The following is a 19,106-nucleotide window of genomic DNA, read 5'->3' on the forward strand; positions in this document are numbered from 1 at the left end:
TTATCTCTGGATGCCATTCATGGAGAAAGAAGGGAAGAAGATACTTTTTTTCCAAAGGAGGATTTGGTGAGGCGCCAGCAGGATGCTGCTGCGGTGGAAAAACCTCCACATCCGCCTTTGCAAGCCGCAGGGTGACCCAGCCCGCCCAGATTGTGGCTCACCTCAAGTTTCAGCCACACTGACCACAGGGCTCTGAAAATGCCAAGAGGGCCTCTAACCAAGAATTTGATTCCTCCTCCTGGATTTAAATGTCCAGAAAGCAGAGCGTTGACTTCGCCGCCCGAGCATGCAGGGGGAGTGGGGGGCGCGGCCAGGGAGGCAGGGGGCACTGCTCTGCGTCTGATGGCGGGGAGCCGGCAAACTCAGGGCCAGGCCGTCCGAGGTCGGGGCTCTGGGAGGGATATTGAGACGCGGAGCGGTGCCGAAGGCCACCGCCACCAACCAGCGTGATAAGAAAATAATTTCCTAACCTGCTCTCTCATCTTCCAGGGAATCCTGAGTTGGGAACGTTAACTTTTAGCTGCAGAACAGTCCAAATTAAAGAGCACTCACTTTGGGGGTGCTCGTGAACCATGTGACACACACACACACACACACATACTCACCAACAACTCTGATAACACTGACACCCCTTAAAAAACAGAGCCCTGATACCTGGCCCTCTCTCCTCCCGGCTGTAACGTCTAGAGACCCCGCCTCGCCCAGCCCACTTACAGGGAATTTGCCAGTAGAATAACTAGCGAACATTTCCATCACTTGACTCAGCTCTCTTGGGACTTTATTAGCATTTTAAAATTCAAACCACGGGGTGGGGGTGGGGGAAGAACTTAGAGTTGGGGGAAGAGCGCCAGTCGCCGCAGTCAAACCTTCGGGAAGTGAGAAATGTAAAACGTTCCTGGCGTGCGGAGCTAGCTGACTTCCTCCACTTCGCAGGTTTCTTTTCCTGTGAGCGGTGTGTGTGTGGAGCGTAATCCTGCGAAGGGCGAACCCCCAAGGGCGAGTTGCCCTCCATTCCGCGGAGGTGTAAGTTTCAGTGGAAACTTTCCCTTCCGTGGCCCCGCCTCCTTCACCTAGGAAACAGGCACCTGGCGCCGAGTGTCCCAGGGGCCGGGGCGGGGCCGGGGCGGAGCGTCAGGAGTGACAGGTTGGGTCCCGCCCCCGACCCGGTCCCGCCCTCCGCAAGGGTGCGGAGGGGAAGGGAGGGGGTGGGAGCGAATCTGGGACCCACGAGGCTCAGCCACCGGCTGGTAATTCCTCGAAAAGTTGCCCGCAGACCTCTCCAGCCTGCTCCTTCCTTCCCCCTGCCCTGCTGTTGAGTTGGAGTCGGGCTGGGAGGAGCCGGGCAGAGACCTGCGAGGTCTTGGGCAACGATCAGGCTCCTCTTCCTCGCGGTACTCAGCACGGGTGGCGGCTCCGGGTCCCCGTTCTCAGGACCGGGCAAAAACTTTCTGGATTGTCCCAGGACACTTTTCGGAGAAGCCCCGCACCGCGTGGGTAAGAGGAGCCGCGGCCAGGGACACAGGTACAGGGCATGCTGCTGTGAGATGTGCACTTGAGGGATTTTAATTTTTATTATTTTTTAAAATTTTCGATGGTTAAGGGAGGAGTATCAGAAGTGTCCCTTTCCAGCATCCCCCGCCCCCTAAGCTGGGCCGGAGGAACAGGTAGTAGGGTGGGGGTTGGGGCCCAATGGGAATATCCCAAACAAGATCCAGGTCGGCCAGGTCACCGCAGGTAGGAGGTGGCTCCCGGAGCTGTGGGACTGGGTGTTACTCAGTGATAACCCGGGGGGGGGGGGGGGGCGGAGAGCCAGCTCGTTTTGACGGAGAAAGATGTCATCAGGGCTCTTCGCCCCTTTTCTTGGTTCCTGGGGTCAGAGAGCTGGGTCCTACGGGAGGAACACGCAAAGGCGAAGCGACCTGGGGCTCAGTTTTCCCCTCTAAACCTCCTCGCTTACACAAGAGACAGAGGCGGCGCCACTTTGAGGTTTGCAGCACGTTATTGTAAGGACTTACTTGTTTGATGGCTGTTGCTCCATTTCAAAAGTTCTGAAGTGCAACTGCGTTCGTTCAGTCGTGGTGGTGGTTGCTGATGGTGTGTGTGTATCCCCCCGACTCGACATCAACAAAGCTCCCTTGTTAACCCCACTTCTGCTAGGGAGTGGAACTAGCTGCTGTCCTGCTTCAAGCCAGGCCAGAGCGAGGTGTTGGTGGCAGCAGTAGTAGCCGCGTTCGCTGGGGGGCTTTGGGAATTGCAGGAGCAGATCTGATGAATGAGCCCAGCTCTGTCCTACCCACCTGGCTCCATCCATTCTTAGCAGTTTCCGCCTCTACCGTTCAGGAGGTGCCTCAGCCATCCAGGGAAGGGGAAATTCCCCATAGGGGGAAGGAGCCCCAAGCAGAGGAGAGACAGCCGTGAGGAGTAGTAGTAAACAATGCGCACCAATGGTTGCTTCCTTAAGAATTGGCGGTACTCCCTGACTTCTCCAAAATGGTCCTGCTCAAAAATTCATATCATGAGGAAGTCAGCGGCCTTCTGCTAATGGAGATAGCAGCTGATGAAATTATGTAGGTCACTGAAAAATAATTCCTGTTTAATCACCTTTATCCCATTGGTTAATGAGGGAAAAGATTTCCTCTCATTAATTAGTGTATCTTGCCTACTTGTCAGGGTCACCTGCCTGACCCTCAAGTTCATTGTATACCTGGCACTAGACAGGATGTTGTCCCTGAAGCTGCCCAAGCCTAGTATACTACAGCAGAAGTCCCCATTTGGAGAACTTCAGTGGTCTTCTCTGGACAAAAATCAGTAAAGGCTGGTTTCTTTTAGCTCTAGCTAATCCCTTCTCACAGAGCTCATATGAATCGTGTCCATGCTTGTCTTGAAATAAATTAAGTTTGGGCTCCCATTTGTCATTTGTCCTATAGCTTTTGGAACAGGATTAAACTGTGGGGCAGGTGGAAAAGGCAAGAGAAACCAAGCGTCAGTGAACTAGAATCAGAGGAAATTTAGAATAGCCTAAAAAATTAGGCCTAGCTGCCTCACTAGCTTCTTCCTTGTCTCTGCATGGAGACTCTGTAGGTTGTATTGCTTTTCATGTAGGCCTTTGAAGACTAGAAATGAAAGGACTATTTTACTACAGAGTCGGAGTAATGTATTGCTGGACAGTTCTTCATGATAACCCCCAAGTTTGGTTCAAAACACTTCCTCTACAGTTTTTTCTACCATAATAGGACATCAGTAGATAATGCTTACAAGTCAAGAAGCAGGTATACAAAGAATTATTTAGAGATGTAGAGGTACATATTAGGAGAGACAAATAAGAATTGCCTAAGGAGTGACTTTTGAAATTATGTTTGTATATACATTTAAAAAGAAAATTTGATAAGAAAGCTCCCTCGCTCTGCAAATATAAAACAAAATTGCTCTCTTGGGTCCCTGCTTAGGTGCTTGATTTTTATTCTTTGTACATTTGTCTCATAGGACAATACATTGGCCCTTTGAAGAATTGGGTCCTTAGATTTGGACCTTGGAACACAATTTACATCTACTTCACTCTTACTTTCAACTACTCCCAACTCTTAGTTTTTAGTCTAGGGATGGGAACAGTGCTCAAGAGTGATTAATAACTTCATTTATGGAACTCTCTTAGTAAAGACAATAACAGAAAATAACATTTTTTAGTTTTTATGATTAATAAGTGCTGTGATTTACCCATTTTGTAGTGGGTGCTATTATATTCAGACTACACAAGAGGAAAACAGACGAGACAATAAGGAACTTTTAGGTGTGCACTTGGCTCCTATATGTGGTGGACTGATACCCGAATTCAGGATTTCTGATTTAGATAAGGCCATGTTTTAAATTTTTTCCATGCAACATTTTTTGAAGTGTTTGGATGTGAAACATTCTTATTAAGCAGACTGTCCATAATTAGAGATGGTCTATACAGATCTATATGTGTGTGTAATATTTGTGTCCTTTGCATGTCAATAATGTGGCTGTGCCTAGAGAGGTGGGTGGATTGGGTGAATAAATGCCCCCGATAGATTGAGTAAAGAACTTTGGTAATGTCTAAAATTAAAAAAGAAATCAGAAAATAACAATGTAGGTGCGTGATTTTCAAATATGGAAGTAACTACTAGAAGAAACATTTCACAGAGTTGGAGTGTCTCTTTGGGCGTGGAACTCAGGATTAGGGGAACCTAGGCAGGAGTCTACTGTTTTTGGCTAGTATCTTATAACTTTATACCTTATAGTTTATATTATGTACATGAGTATTTAAAAAAAAATCTTTTGGCAAGGACAGAGTAAAGGTCTGTTTTCAGAATTTTAGAGATGTCGTGATCAGAGATTGTTTATTCTCAGTTCTTTTATTTTGCAGGTAGGAAATTGAGGTATAGGAGTTTAAACGTTTTGTGAAGGTCACATGGCTGTATAGAAGCAAATCCTTTCCAGCACAAGTTCACACCCCTCCTCAGGCAGGTGGAAATTTTCCCCAGGCTTGTATTTATCTTTCTAGGCAATTCTCACTTCTCCTTCTATCTAGTTTTTACAATGTTTGAATAGGTTAAAGGACTGTGGATTCAAAAGTAGTTTCTCTAATTACTCATATTTCCATTATGAAAATGCTTCAAGTATCTTTAGTCTGCAGACTAAAATTTTGGTTAGTTCTATAACTTTTAATTAGAATTAGAGACACCTATGCAGGTTGTGCGCAACTTTTTAGGAATTTACAGTGTTTTTCAGTTGAATTTCATAAATACTGGAATTTGGGCTAAACTTTTGTCCTGAAAAGCTATGACTACCAGAAGATGTTAAGGGGGCTTTTCCAATATCTATGTGTTAGTTGCTTAATTCTGAAGTCCTGAAAATAAGGATATAGCTGTCTTCCAAAGGAGAGGTACAGACAGATAACATTTTAGAGATATTACATTAAAGTTTTAACACTCTTAAGTTTTCCTTTTTCTAATACGTAAGATTTTCTCCTACTTCCACTCCACTTATAACACCAGCTTAAAACATTTTTTTCTGATTATACACACAATATATAGTATTTAACATTCAAACTTACAGAAATATGTAATTTTGAAAATAAAAGTACACTATATTCTTATATTCTGGAGAAATTGCTATAAATAGGTATATGTTTTTCTCCCAAAATTTCTCTCTCTATTAAAATATATTTATTGTTATTGTGATTATTAATAACAACTGAGGTAACACTAAACAACTTTCAACTTGGTCTTTGTTTTTAACTTAATATATCTTGAAAATGTTTCCATGACCATGTATATGGAGCATTCTAGCTGTATAGTACTGCATCACAAGTCATTTAAACAATTTCTTACTGTTGGAAATTTGGGTTGCTTCCTATTTTTCCGTACTAAGAACAGTGCTTTAAAGAATGTCCTTAAAGTATACTTGTGTGAGTGTTTTCTGTAGGATATGAAAATATTAAATTTTTCTAATTTATACTTCCTCAATAGTGTACCTTCAATGAAAACTATATTAATACATTTTTTCCTAAATGTATAAGACTAAAGATAGAAATTATTAGTATATGACCAGACATTGAAACAAGAGGTCATAGTAGTAAAAGGCTCTGAGCTTTCAGGTAGGGCTCTCATTTCCTCACATCTGAGATTTTTTTCAGTTTAAATTGGTTCCCCAAGAGAAGATAGTAGTTGATAACAGCTATAAAAATACTCTGCAGTTGTTGGCGAGTTGCTAATTAGCTTTTATGGAGCATAGTTTTCTTAACATTATTCTAGGACATGCCATTAAGGAGTTCAGAGAATCCACTAAACTTTACAGAGAGCAGAATGAGTATATTTAGTTCCTTTTGTATTTTAAAAATTTGCTTCTGTTGAATTATTGGTAATAGGTAAATTTTACGATCTTTAGGCTTGTAGAAAGTGCCAGGAACTGATTTCAGTCTTCTGTGTGTGGAAAATGTGAAATAAGATACTTTGGCTAAATTTCATGACTCAGGCCTGTTGAACCAGGAACATTTCAGGAATTCCTGTGGCAAGTTTTTATTTACCATCTTAGAGAGTTGATTAATATTTTCATTGAGTCTAAGCTTTGTTCATAACCATTCAATGAAGGGATTATGTTTCATTCTTCAAAATTATTGTCTTCAATTTTGTTTGTGCTCACGGAATTTGTATTTGAAGTTTATTCATTTTAGGTAGATTTTCTTTGTAATATATCAGAACGCATATAGAAAAAATAAATCTATATATACATGTTTGTTTATGCATATATATAGTGATATAAGCTATATTTTAAAAATGTGATCATCAGTAGGTTGTTTAGCATGAATACTTCATGCATCCTCAGAGTGAAATGTCTGTCCATATTTATTTTATTATAAAAAATGCTTTTGATATTTTTGTATGATACATTTTCTTAAATAATTTCTTAGGACAAGGTAAGTTTTATAGTTTGCATACACTCACATTTTGATCTTTTCATGGGAAGATCCAACTATCTAATGTATTTTTCTTGATTATTGACTGTTCTCGAATATGAAGTCACTTTTTTATAAGTTGAATATTTTAAATCTCTCAACATGACATTGTATATGTTACAAAATGTTTATATTTTTGCTTATCTTAAGCAAGATGTAGTAGTTTGAACACATATGAAAAATCTGACAATGGGACCTTCATCGACTTTGATTTGCCTTAGGAAACACCAGACTTACCTGCTATTTACCTGAGTTGTATTAAAAACTTAATAATCAGCTTAAGTTTGACCTTATCTGAATTTCCTCCTTGTAGTTCTCCACAGTGTTAACTGTTTAGGACCTTGCAGCTAAAAAGTAGACCTAGGAGTTGTTGTTGGTGAGTCAGCTTGTAACTTGTGTTTAAGTGTCTGCAGAACAGTTTTGTTGCTGCTTTCCTTTCTTTTCTCTCTTAAAGTAATCCTACCTCTTGGTCATATTTTAGGGTTAGTTTGTCACTGAGGAGTGGTCATTCCTTCACAGCGAGTCACGCAGCTAGTAGGTTTGATGAAGCTTCCTGACTCAAGTCGGACTGACTCAACCTGCTGTCCTCTGAGCTCCTTGTCAGTACAGGCAAGCCAGGAGCAAACTGAACTTAACTCTCTTCCCTACATGGATAATTTCTAAATCTGCAACCTCATTGCTGACTTTTGTAATCCTAGGCTTGCTTTTCCAGTTCCTGTTGGATAGGTATACATTTGGATCCTGACGTTAAATCAAACTATAGATTGACAAGAGTAACTCTGCATCTTAATCATCTAGCAGAGTACCTTTATAATGAATAGAGTTCCCATATATGTTTGTTGATAATCTGCCTCTTATTCACATGTGCAATTATAATTTTTAAAATCTTATTTCCTTCTCTAATGCATTCCAGGCCATAGGCAGTTTGATTTTATAAAGCAGAGCTTTGCCCATGTTGCTGATCATGGTCCTTGTTGCCTGCTGGGTAATGGATGACTTAACTCAAGGTGTGTTGGTCTATTTTATGTATCACTTTGGGGTGCCCAGATATTTGGTCTACATTATTCTGGTTGTGTCTGTGAGGGTGTTTCTGAATGACATGAACATTTAAATCTATTGACTTAATAAAGCAGATTGCCTTTCCCATTGTGGTGGTCTTCATCCAATTTGTTGAAGGCCTGAATTAAGCAAAAAGGCTGAGGAAGGGAAAATTCACTCTTTTTGCCTGACTGTGTCTGAGCTAGGACATGGATCTTCTCTGCCTTTGGACTCAGACTTGGACCTGATCTTGAACTATACTAGAGGCTCCCCTGCTTCTTTGCTAACTGCAGATGTTGGGACTTCTCAGCCTTCATAATTGCGTGAGCCAACTCCTTATAATAAATCAGTCTCTCTGTCTCTGTCTCTTGTCTCTTTCTGCTTTATGTTTATATCTCCTGTTTCCAGAGAAACAGAACCGATGAAGCATCTTGTCGTCGTCGTCGGCAGCCGTCCGTCTCGAGAGACGATGGTGTAGCTTCTTAAGAGTCTATCTGCACCACTGAGAATGGCTGTGCAGTCCGACTCGGGAGTGACACGGTATCTGTCTCCTCCCGTGTTGAATCGACATCTTGCGATGACGCTGGAGTGTCCTCTCCAGTGAAGCTGAAGCTACAGAGCCTGGGCAGGGTGATATGGAGGGTCTGCTGTTGGCCATGCAGCAGACCCCCCCTCTCTTCGCAGCTGAAGGGTCCAAGGGAAAGACGGAGTCAATACAGCTTGGCTTCAGGTGCGCCGCAGGAGTTGCCGGTGTTGACTACAACGTCAAACCGCCTTAGGGACTCCGGCTCCGGATTTTCTGTCGGGGTTTACTCCCTTAGCCTTTCCCCTGAAGAGGTATGCCGCAAGGCAGCGGAGGTTTTTTGGAGTCAGAGTTTTCCTTCTCTGATGTGCCCTGACTGGAAGATCGAACCAGCGACACTTAGCTCGCAGGCCGACGCTCAATCCACTGAGCCAAAATTGCTATTTTCTAAGGCAATTAATTTTCTTCCCCAATTATTATAGGTAGATATGACATTTTGGGTGATCCCTGCTGACGTATTCCAAATATGTAGAAAAGCATGCCCAATAAATGTGATAAACATTCATGGCAAACTGCTTCAAAAACATGGGTCTCAGAGCGACTCAGGCCTATCAATGAAAAACAAAAGATTATAACCCAGGGCAGAGAGAAAGGATGACAATCTGGGATTTTAATCTTGATTTGACTGCATGATTTTGAGGAAGTCATTAAATAAACTGTGATTGCTCTGTAAAACGGCAGTGATGAAGCATCTATGATCTGACTAAATCCACCAGGCCCTGTGCAGGTCCCCTCTCTGGCTGCCTGCTGATCTGTTCCTCATTCCTGAGCTGCACCCTACCTATTCCTTTTTCTCCATTTCTCCTGGGACTAATCCTTCTTTCCAGTTATTTCAGTAATGTCCATTCTTCAAAGCCTAGTTCAGAAGCTGTGTCCTCCATTAAGCCTTTCTTAGCTGTCTTTTCCTGTGGTAATTTCCTGGTATCTGACTCAACTGAAATTTTAGCAACTTAGTCATTTTCTGACTTCTTGTGTTATCTTTTATACATTTGTTCTTATTTCCAACTAGATTATAAACTCCTTTAGGACCCAGACCAAGCTCTATACTACCAAATCCTCTACTGCTGTTGAGGTTGCCTTACACTTAGTAGGTGGCCAGTGAATATTTACTGATACATATATATACATTTTAAAGCATTAAGATCTACCTAGGAAAGGCAAGGCAAGTGTGGTGCTTGCATGCCCACACTCCCCCATCTGGAGCCTGTAGGAGAAATGTCTAAGTCACTTCCCATAGGACCTAGAACTCTTTATCAATGCAGTGCTCTAGAGAGACTCTGCTGGTTGTTTGGGGTTGTTATTAGAAATGAAACCTATATATCATCCATGACCTAGAGCCGAGTTTTCCTAAGAAAAAAAATTGAGTCATATTTTAAGTTTCATTGAATTAGCTCTTTCCTGATTGCAACTATTTTTGCTGTCATCTGTTTTGCTCTTATCTCTTATAATTTCCTCGCTTGGCCTCTGGCTAAATCTTTTAATATCTTCTATAAATATGCTATGAAGCACATTTGTGTCAATCATTTTGAACCAGGGTGAAAGGGAAGAAATATGGAAAATGAGCTATATGTTTCTAGGCAATTTGGATTTGTCAAATATTCTGCAAATTTTATTCAAGCACAGTATGACTTTCCTTATTTTTCCTGTAATTGATGTAGTTTTTGAGGAACATCATTGGATAGCTGACCTCATTCTGCTCCTTGGCTTATCCTTTAAGCTCAAAGTATTACAAACCCTCTGCCCCCCCACTTCCCATCCCCTTTACCCTGTGCTCCTGCGCTTATCTTCTCACATAGTGCACGTTGCTTACTTATTAGATGTATTGTGTATTGACTGTCTCCCTGAATAAGAATATAAAGCTCCATGAAGGGCTGGGATCTTTGGCTATATTACAGTCGGCTATCTTTGACTATATATCCCAACATGTAGACCAGTGCCTGACATTCAGTATTTGTTGAATTGAGTGGATGTTGGCTAACTTGAAGCCCTTCACCCCCCACATCCCCTTAGTTGTTTAGCCAGTCTTTCTTTTTTTCTTTCTTCCTTTCTTTCTTCCTTTCTTTTTTTCTTTCTTTCTTTCTTTCTTTCTTTCTTTCTTTCTTTCTTTCTTTCTTTCTTTCTTTCTTTCTTTCTTTCTTTCTTTCTCTCTTTCTCTCTCTCTCTCTCTCTCTCTCTCTCTCTCTCTCTCTCTCTCTCTCTCTCTCTCTCTCTGTTGTACCCTCTGAAAGATCTCTGTTTCCTTTTTAATTTTTTTTTTTTAACTGAAGTTCACTTCTATCCAGAGCTAGGTAGTTCTTTCAAACCATACAACCATCTGTTCCCCAGGTCTGTGCCTTTGTAGTAGCCATATCAGTAAGAGAAGAAATTTATAGTCCCTTGGCTGTTCATAGTTTACAAAGCGCTTTCATGTATATGATCTTATCTGAGGTATTCTTCAGTCTGTGACAGCGATGCATTCCTCAGGGCCTGCCGTTCACTAAAGTATTCAAGTTGGCAAAATCTTGTTCCACCAAGGATGCGACCATTCTTCATTATGTGCCAAGCATACACTCCCCTTGGCTTTGCTGTTGCTAAGTTATATGTAAGGCCTGTGCCTCTTTGATGTTTTCTGGCCTTCTAGGATCCATCATTTTATTCCCTAGAAGAACGCCTATGTGGCGTAAGGGCCTCAGGTAGAGTGGGAAAAATGAGAAAGGAAAACAAAAAGGAAACAAATATCCAATAACGTGCATTTATGAGACACTTCAGTGGAAGGTACCTAGCTAGGTGCTGAAAACTGTTGTTGCCTAGACATCAGTTTGCTAGCCGGAGGTCCATGTGGACCTACCCAGTAGGAACTGGAAACAAAGCACGGAAATGGAAAGGTTGGTTGAAGGATATAATCCATGAGAAATGAGAACTGTTACTTTCAGGTTCTCCACCAGTAAATTGCCATTACCGTCCTCCTGGCCTCTCTCCTTGCTAAGCCATGAAGACAGAGTCATGTTCTACCTAAAGGCCTTCTGTTCTTGCCTGTAAGCCATGGGAGTGCTCAATAACTATTAGTGTCTAATAATGACACAGGAATATTCCTCTGAGCAGTCAGAGCGCTGTAGGCATGTCACACATTGACAGGTACTCACAAATCTCTTTTTGCTGTTTTGAAAAATTACTGCCAGGGGAGTTGTATACAACTTGCTTGGGCAGAGTGGTCTTAAATATTCATTCCCTTTACCTATTACTTTAAGAGAAATGTTAGCATTTAGTCTTTAGGCTGCCAGTAATTTTGGAGAAATTGTATTATAATTTTTTTTCAAGATTCTTATTTTCATATGGCTCATTTATTTATGCACTAACATAGTACTCTTATTATTTTTAATGACGGGGAACATGCACTTTGAGATTAATGGAAAGTCAGGGGTTAAGTGGAGGTATTGGGTCAATTGTTCTCTTTGGTAAGTTATTAAGCAAGTATTTATTATAGTGAGAGGCAGCATGGGCATAGTGGAAAGAGAACATAATTCGGACAAACTCTGATCCAAATCCCTGCTCTGCCATTTCGTGAATATGTGACTTTGGACAAGTAGTTTCCTTTGATGACCCTTAACTTCCTCATCTTGAAGTGGAGATAACATTGCCCATCCCAGGGAGTTTCTCTGAGGGTTAAATAAAATAACAGAGGTGAGGTGTTTAACATGGAGGTAATAATCCATGGTCATTGTTATTTATGTATTGAAGTTCTGTTAGCACTTTTCTAGAGACTGTTGGGGTGCTTTCTAAAGGTGTGTAAAATATACGTCTGCAGGGCCACAAAAGATGGCAAGAAACATGTATTTGACACACAAAAAATCAGGACAGTATGAAATGAAGTATTGTTTGTACAGAAAGTAAGTACAAGAAACCAGAAAGGTAGTGGTCACTGTGGTCACAGCCTTTAAGAATCATGGTAGACACTGTGTCATGAATTTTGCCTTTTGGCTGTAAATTATAGAAATTAAACTGTGCAGAGGGTTATTTATTGGTTTACATGACCAGGAAGTGAGGTCAGTCTCAGGGAAGCCCAAGCTCTGCTTCTCTGTCAGCGTCCTCAGTGGGGCTGGAGTGTGGCTGCCATTAACCAAGGATCACCCAGGGAGAGATCCTGACCTTTTCCCCCTTGGTCTAACTCTCAAAATTCCAGGAGTGGCTCTGCTTGGCCTTGCTTGGGTGACATCCTTTTACTAGTGGCCGGGGGTACGCATTATCTGGTAATTGGCAACCCTATCTAGAAATACATAGGGTGGGGAGGAGGAACAGTTTTCTAAAAGAAGGATTGGGCCCTCAGAAAAAAGGAGGGTGCTGGACCGCAGGAGCAGGAGGCGTTCCTACTCCTGAGTGGGAAGGGGACGGCTTCAACTCTTTGTGGGGAGAGAGGCAGGTGTGTAGAACACTCAACCAAGGGCACAGTCTACAATGAGAAGTCAGTTTACATTAGTCATATGGGACAAGATAGACTCAGAGCGAATGGTTTGAAGAGGTTGGTGAGGAATTTGGACTGATCTGATAGGGCATAAATCCTAAGAACTGATATCAACTTGACATAGTTATGCTGGATCCTGGCCTTCATTTATTCTTTAAAAATAAGTTCCCTATTGTAGGCTGAGTATTTGAACTCGTAACTTGAGGACTACGTTGAATGCAGTTGAGAAGTTACACTCACTAAGTATACACAAGGTGGTCTTTGTATTCAAGAGACAGATGTCCATCCTGGCATTCCCTGAAAAATTAGATATTATCAAGCATTTATCTTACAGGTTTTTTTCTTTTTTCTTTTTTTTTTTACAGGAAAGGCATTTCAGAGAAACCAAATAGATGGTTTGGACAAAATCTTGTTTTTAGAAAAATTCCAGCTAATAAATGCAGAAGGAATGATAGAAATAAAATATTACCATTTTGTTACCTCCAATGAAATAACAGATCTAGGTAATAGTCATCAACGATGGCTAAAACTATTAGGTCAAAGGCTGATGGGGAACTTGATAATTGATGGATTAAGCTATTAACCCCTTAATGTTATGAAAAGTGAAAGAAGTTACATGCCTCTTAATTTGATGCAATAGGACATATACAGAACTATGTGTGAAGTTTCTTGCCAAAAACTGAATGTGCTTCTGATTAAAACTTTAGATCTAACTGCTAGTTTATAAGAAGCATGGGAGGAAGAGAACCGTGTCAAACAATACCATGTTAAACAACAGAGATGTAATTAGCCAAATCCAGAATGTAGAAATTTCTATAGGGTATATTACTCAGTTTATTTAATAAATAAATGGCAAGAAAAACAAAGAGGAAAGAGAAGCTATTACTGAGAGACTTAGGATACATATCAACCATGTTTGGATCTTGATTTGGATAAACATAAAGTTATAAATTATGATACAATTTGGGAAAAATTTAAACTCTGATTGGAGATTAGATAAATTAAAGGACTTTTAAAAAGGAATGATAGCCCTGGCCATTGGTTTAGTTGGTTGGAGCATCGTCCCATACACCAAAGGGTTGTGGGTTCAACTCCTGGTCAGGGCACATATCTAGGTTGCAGGTTTGATCCCTGGTCAGGCGTGTATAGGAGGCAACTGATCTGTGTTTCTCACAGTGATGTCTCTCTCTCCCTCTCTCCCTCCTATCCTCCCCCCTCTCTCCATCTTCCCTCTCCCACTTCCTCTTTCTCTAAAATAAAATAAAAGGAATGGTAGTGGTATTATTTTTAAAAGACTCCTTATATTTTAAAGATATATATTGAATTGTTTTTCAGATTATGTGATATTGTTTTAGTTTCCTATGGCTGCTTTAACAAATTGCCACAGGCTGGGTGGATTAAACAACAGAAATTTGTTCTCTCGTAGTTCTGGAGGCCAGAAATCTAAAATCCAGGTGTAGGCAGGGCCATGCTTCCTGTAAGATTCGAGGGGAGAATTCCTGTCTCTTCCAGCTTCTGGCAGTTGTCCTCAGTTGAGGTTGCATCTCCGTTCTGTCTCGCGAGGCCTTCTCCTCTACCTATGGCTGTGACAAATTTCCCTCTGCCTCCCTCTTATAAGATTACATGTGATTGCATTTAGACCTACTTGGGCAATCCAAGGTCAGTTCCTCCTTAAGATTCTAAATCAGTCACACCTTTTGCCATACAAATTAATATTTACGGCTTCTGGGGATTAGAAAGTGATACATCTTTGGGGGGCCATTTTTTCTTATCTCAGATGACATCTGAGATTTGCTTTTTAAACAATCCAGCAGAAGCAAGGAGTTGAAATAAGAGATTTGACTTGCTGAATTTGATTGTTAATTTTTGAACCAACTTGTGACAGTTCATTGTATTATTCTCACACCAAGATTCCTTAGTAATCAGTTCCTCTCAGAATCTGGAAAATACCACATCAACTCCTGCTACTATTAATAAATATCTCATTCTTTTTTTATGCTCATAAATTAGGTATGAGACTTCTACTTCAAATCTTCACTACTTTTTAAATTTCTGAGTAAAAAAATATGTTTTTTCATTTTAGAGAGAGGGAGAGAGAAACCTTGATGTGAGCGAGAAACATCCATTGGTTGCCTCCCATACACCCTGATGAGGAACAGGACAGGACCCGCAACCTAAGCATGCGCTCTGACCAGGAATCAAACCTACAACCTGTCGGTTTACGGGATGACGCTTCAACCATCTGAGCCACACTGGCTAGGGTTTCACTACTTTTTTAGACATTTCTTTGTGCTCCTCAAGAAAAGTAAAGCGTGAATGAAAATCTCTTGACTTGGAGTTCAGAAATTGTAAGATGTTAAGACGACCCGAGACCTAGATACGGTAACTCCTTTTTCTCTTCCCTACTAAGAGATTGAGGAGTGCATGAAGTGGCATGGTTATTCTGGAGAGTCATAGGCGAGGTAACTTATCATGACATCTTTGTCAAACAGATGAAATCCTGGAAGGATCAACATTTTGATTACAGGGCCCGTCATCTTTCCACTGTGTTTTCATGTCATCCTCCACTGTCTAAGTGAACTACAACTTGGCATATAGAGTTCATGCCTTGGCATAGCTCAGTAGTGATTACTATTTTTTTTTTTTTTGCATATGACTCTTTTAGGTGTACTGCAGTGTTATAAGGCTTGAGATTTTAATTCCTAAATCCAATATATTTTATTCTGTTATTTCCTTAAAAACCAAAAAAATAATGAGATTTTCATGATTTCTCTTTCTGACTCCTGTGCTGGAAAGATTTCAAGGTACACATTTAAAAATAACCACAGTGGACAGAGCCCAGCGTTTCTCAAAGAGCTATTGTGGTATATCAACAGTATGATATTTCTCAAAATACCACTGTATACCCAATTCAGGGTTAAGTGTGTGTGTTATAAATGATAATGACTATTAAGATACTGTTGTAGACTATTCAAATTACTTCACATATACTTAGTATTTTGATGATTTTTTTTTTTGAAGGAAGGAACACAGAAATTCATATGTAGAATCTCTGATCAACTGTCTGGATTCTGAGCAGAACTGATTACTAAATGCCTTGGCTGTGACTTAAATTGCCAAAAGTAGCATGTTTAAAACTGCATTTTTGCCTTTAAAGTCAGTTTATTGACATAGAATGGATTTGTAATTTTTGCTTAGTGTGTTTTTTGTATTGAATTTGTTTCTTTCCAAGTTAAAAGCTGCATTTTGTAAGAGTGATATAAACTCTAGTTGCAAAATCTCAAAATTAGACTATCTTTTTTAGGTCATGGAATTAGAATGTAGCTGGTACATTTGCTGTTGATATACTAGACTTTTAAAACCCAGCTCCCTGCTTTATGTTTGTTCTGAGCTGTGGTACAAATTGATCTGTCTGTGCCAGACAAAAAAGTATGTGGCCAATTTGGTAGAAAATTAGAGTTTTTGTGGTATATGTGTTCATATTGTATATAAGGATGACTGCATTGAACTTCTTATTGTGTAGCTGTGACACTGTAATCCAGGCTTATGGGAAAGCTGTTTTTTTTTTTTTTGGAGGGAGTGGACAGGAGATGGTATATACAGTAATACAGACATAGAAATGACTTTTTCATGTGGGTGAAGTCATTGGTGAAAGAAGAGATTTAAATTTTTGCAAGCCTCTTCACCATTCTAGTTGCTTACTAAATGGTTTATTAAAAAACTTGATGGTGCTTATTAAATTTCTCAGGCATTTCATCCTTTAAAAGTTGTAAAATTATCCAATTTATGTACCCTGTAATAAAGGAGAAGTGATGTATGAAAATAATCAAGATAGTGGTTTACATTTCAGTTGATACAGTATTATGGTAATCTGTTCTGCGTTCCTTACTGTTTGCTTTTGTTCAAGGAAGACATTTACTCAGTAATATTCTTTAAGGTATAGGTTCTTTTATTACCAAGGTTTAGCATAGTTTTGCAGGAACACACATTTTTACATAAAATGAAATACTTCTTAAGTTTTGTTTTTCTCTTTACTGCTTTTTGTTTATATAAAAGAAGATAAAATATGATGCAGAAAGCTGATTGAAAAAGACATCTAATATTGGCAGGATGCCTTTTGGTTTGCAAATAATGAACAAATAAGGAACTCTTAGACAAAAGCAAAACATTATCTTTGACTCAATAATTAATTTAGAATATCATTCAACCCTTTTACCGATTTTACATCCTTGGTATCTCAAATCTACTCATTTGTCTGTATTAACTCCACCCTCTCTTATAGATGACTAAATGTAGTAACTTCTTAACTGGTTTTCCTGTTCCTACCCTATCCACTCCCTAATTGGTTCTTCATTCCAGCCTTAATGATTTTTAAAGAATGTAGATTTCTTGGTGTCATTTTCCTTCCCCACCTTCTCATCACTCTTAAGGTAAATAAAGATCCTTAATGTGTGTCAGGCCCTGTGGAATCCAGCCTGACCACCTGGCCAACCTTATCTCATACCATTCTCTCATTAGCTCTCAATACTTGAGCACCTCTGTCTTTCTTTCAGTTCTTAAAGTGCCCATATGCTTAAAAAAACCCCACAGAACCTTTGTACATGCTGTTCACTACTCAACACCATTTCTCCCTCCCGCCACTGTGCCCGTACCTCTCTTAGTGTCCCTTTTGCTGAATTGATTAACTCCTATTTGGCTTCAGCTCAAACCTCATTTCCTCAGGGGAGCCTCTTTACACTTAGTTGGGTCTCACTATTATAGGCTTTTCTACATCATCATGTCCCCCACTCCCGCATTGGACTTACTGTTCTTATTTATGTGCTTATGTAGATCATCTTAATGAGGGCAAATAATAGGCCTGTTTTTGCTCCCTGTTACATCCCTAAGACATAGCACAGTACCCACCACACATTAGGGGCACCTAAATATTTGTGAATGAATAAATAACATGAAAAAATAGAATGATATCACCATTACCTAATTGATTAATGCATGCATAATGCCAGATACATTCGTTGTAACAGTAAAATGTGCCCTACAAAGAGGTCGTATAGGGAGGGTGCTGGCTCATTCCATAGTGCTGCTGTTAGGAAGGAATTTTGGAATGATTTTAAAGAATTACCTTTAGAGGTAGTTTATAAGCCACATAAGAACATCCCCTAAGTTTCTGTTAAAAATAATATCCAGCTTGACTATCTTTATTTTCTAAAGGTACTTCCAACTTACAGATATCAAATTCCACTTTCAAAAGAACCAAATCTGCCACAGTTGAACATTTCAAAAGAATGTCATATGCATGAAGGCAACCTTAAAAGAGTTGTCCCTAAATATTTTGAGTGTTGGAGAACATTTTGTAGTAAGCGTATGGTCTTTGAATGGGCTAAAAATCCTGCGGATGAGTGGGTTCTGCTCTTTCTGTTAAAATCTTCCATGAAATCACTCTTCATGTTATAAAGATGGCCCCCGTTTTGCTTCTGGTCATGAGGTAGAGGGATGTATTTTACTTTCTGATGTCATTCACTTTTTCTTTGTGCTTTTTAACCTCCACAGGCAAAATGTGTCTTGGAATTTTTTTTTTTTTTTTAACCAGAAAGAAATGTAATAGGGAATTGAGTCAACCATTAAAGGGCTTTAATTTTTTTTAGATGTTGAGTGCTGTGTTTAGCAAAAGTCCCTGTTAGTGTGAAAGATTGCAGAGCTGAGACCACATTCTTTCACTGAAAAATATCAGGGATTCTTGCCAAGTGCTGCTATTCAAGCTTATTTATTCAATACTTTTGTTGATTTAGCCACTAGCATTGAACCTCTTTTGGGCTAGGTACAGGACTGCCCTTTTACCTCTTGATTTTGGAAGGAAGTTGCTGTATGTACTGACTTTCTCCAGTACCTCAAAGTACCTTTTAAAAATAGGAGTAACTGATCTTATTATTATTTTATTTATTTATTTATTTTTAAGTACAATTTCCATTTTATTTTTTTCCAGAGAACTTTTCTTCAGTCCTTTAGGACTTAGCTCCCTCCATGGGCTTTGGTGGAGGTCGTGGGGCAGCACCCGCAGCTCTGAATCGGGGGGGGGGGGGGGGGGGGGGGGGGAGGTGTTCGGTCCTGCTGGGCTTCACGAGAACGGCTCCTGACTGCCTTGCTGTGAATGGCACAACGCACACAGTAATGCAGTTTCACATACAGCTTGGGAAGCACATAGGCGTCGAAGACACTCGCTTCTGAAATGTCCCTCACGGCTGCGGCCTCTGCTATGTTTCGAATGACGAACTTTTTAATGGCCTCATCCTTGGGCACGCATCGGGCGCAGTTGGTGCCGCGAATAGGCTGCACACGGCCACGGCCTTTTTTGGCACGACCGTTGTTCCTTCTTTTCTTGGTCATCTTGAAAGCGAGGACCTGTGGCGGGGGGTGGGGTGGGGGAAGAGTAACTGATTTTAAAATAACACATACACATCTGTGCCTTTGCATCTACGTGAACCCTTCAGGATTTACTGAACTGATAACTGCAGCTGCTGAAGATTATCTTCAAGCAGGACATATGCTACATCTCCATTCAGGTTGCCATTAGC

At 40.5% G+C, this 19,106-nt stretch overlaps 1 protein-coding gene and 1 pseudogene across 6 annotated transcripts in view; one reads left to right on the top strand and one right to left on the bottom strand.

Moving 5' to 3' along the window:
• Positions 1 to 1,161: 1,161 nt before the first annotated feature.
• FHIP1A (FHF complex subunit HOOK interacting protein 1A) overlaps positions 1,162 to 19,106 on the top strand; it is a 211,280-nt gene continuing 193,335 nt past the window's right edge. For 5 of the 6 annotated variants that reach the window (XM_090288117.1, XM_090288111.1, XM_090288110.1 and 2 more), the window contains exon 1: positions 1,162 to 1,522. The gene's annotated coding sequence lies outside the window, so the exon portion shown is untranslated. The remainder of the gene's footprint in view (positions 1,523 to 19,106) is intronic. The other variant, XM_090288114.1, reaches the window with a different exon arrangement.
• Positions 18,537 to 18,918, bottom strand: LOC149999304 (small ribosomal subunit protein eS26 pseudogene; annotated as a pseudogene).

Source organism: Furipterus horrens, unplaced genomic scaffold (genome assembly GCF_987537825.1).
Source record: "Furipterus horrens unplaced genomic scaffold, mFurHor1.1.pri manual_scaffold_10, whole genome shotgun sequence".
NCBI classification, from domain to species: Eukaryota; Metazoa; Chordata; class Mammalia; order Chiroptera; family Furipteridae; genus Furipterus; species Furipterus horrens.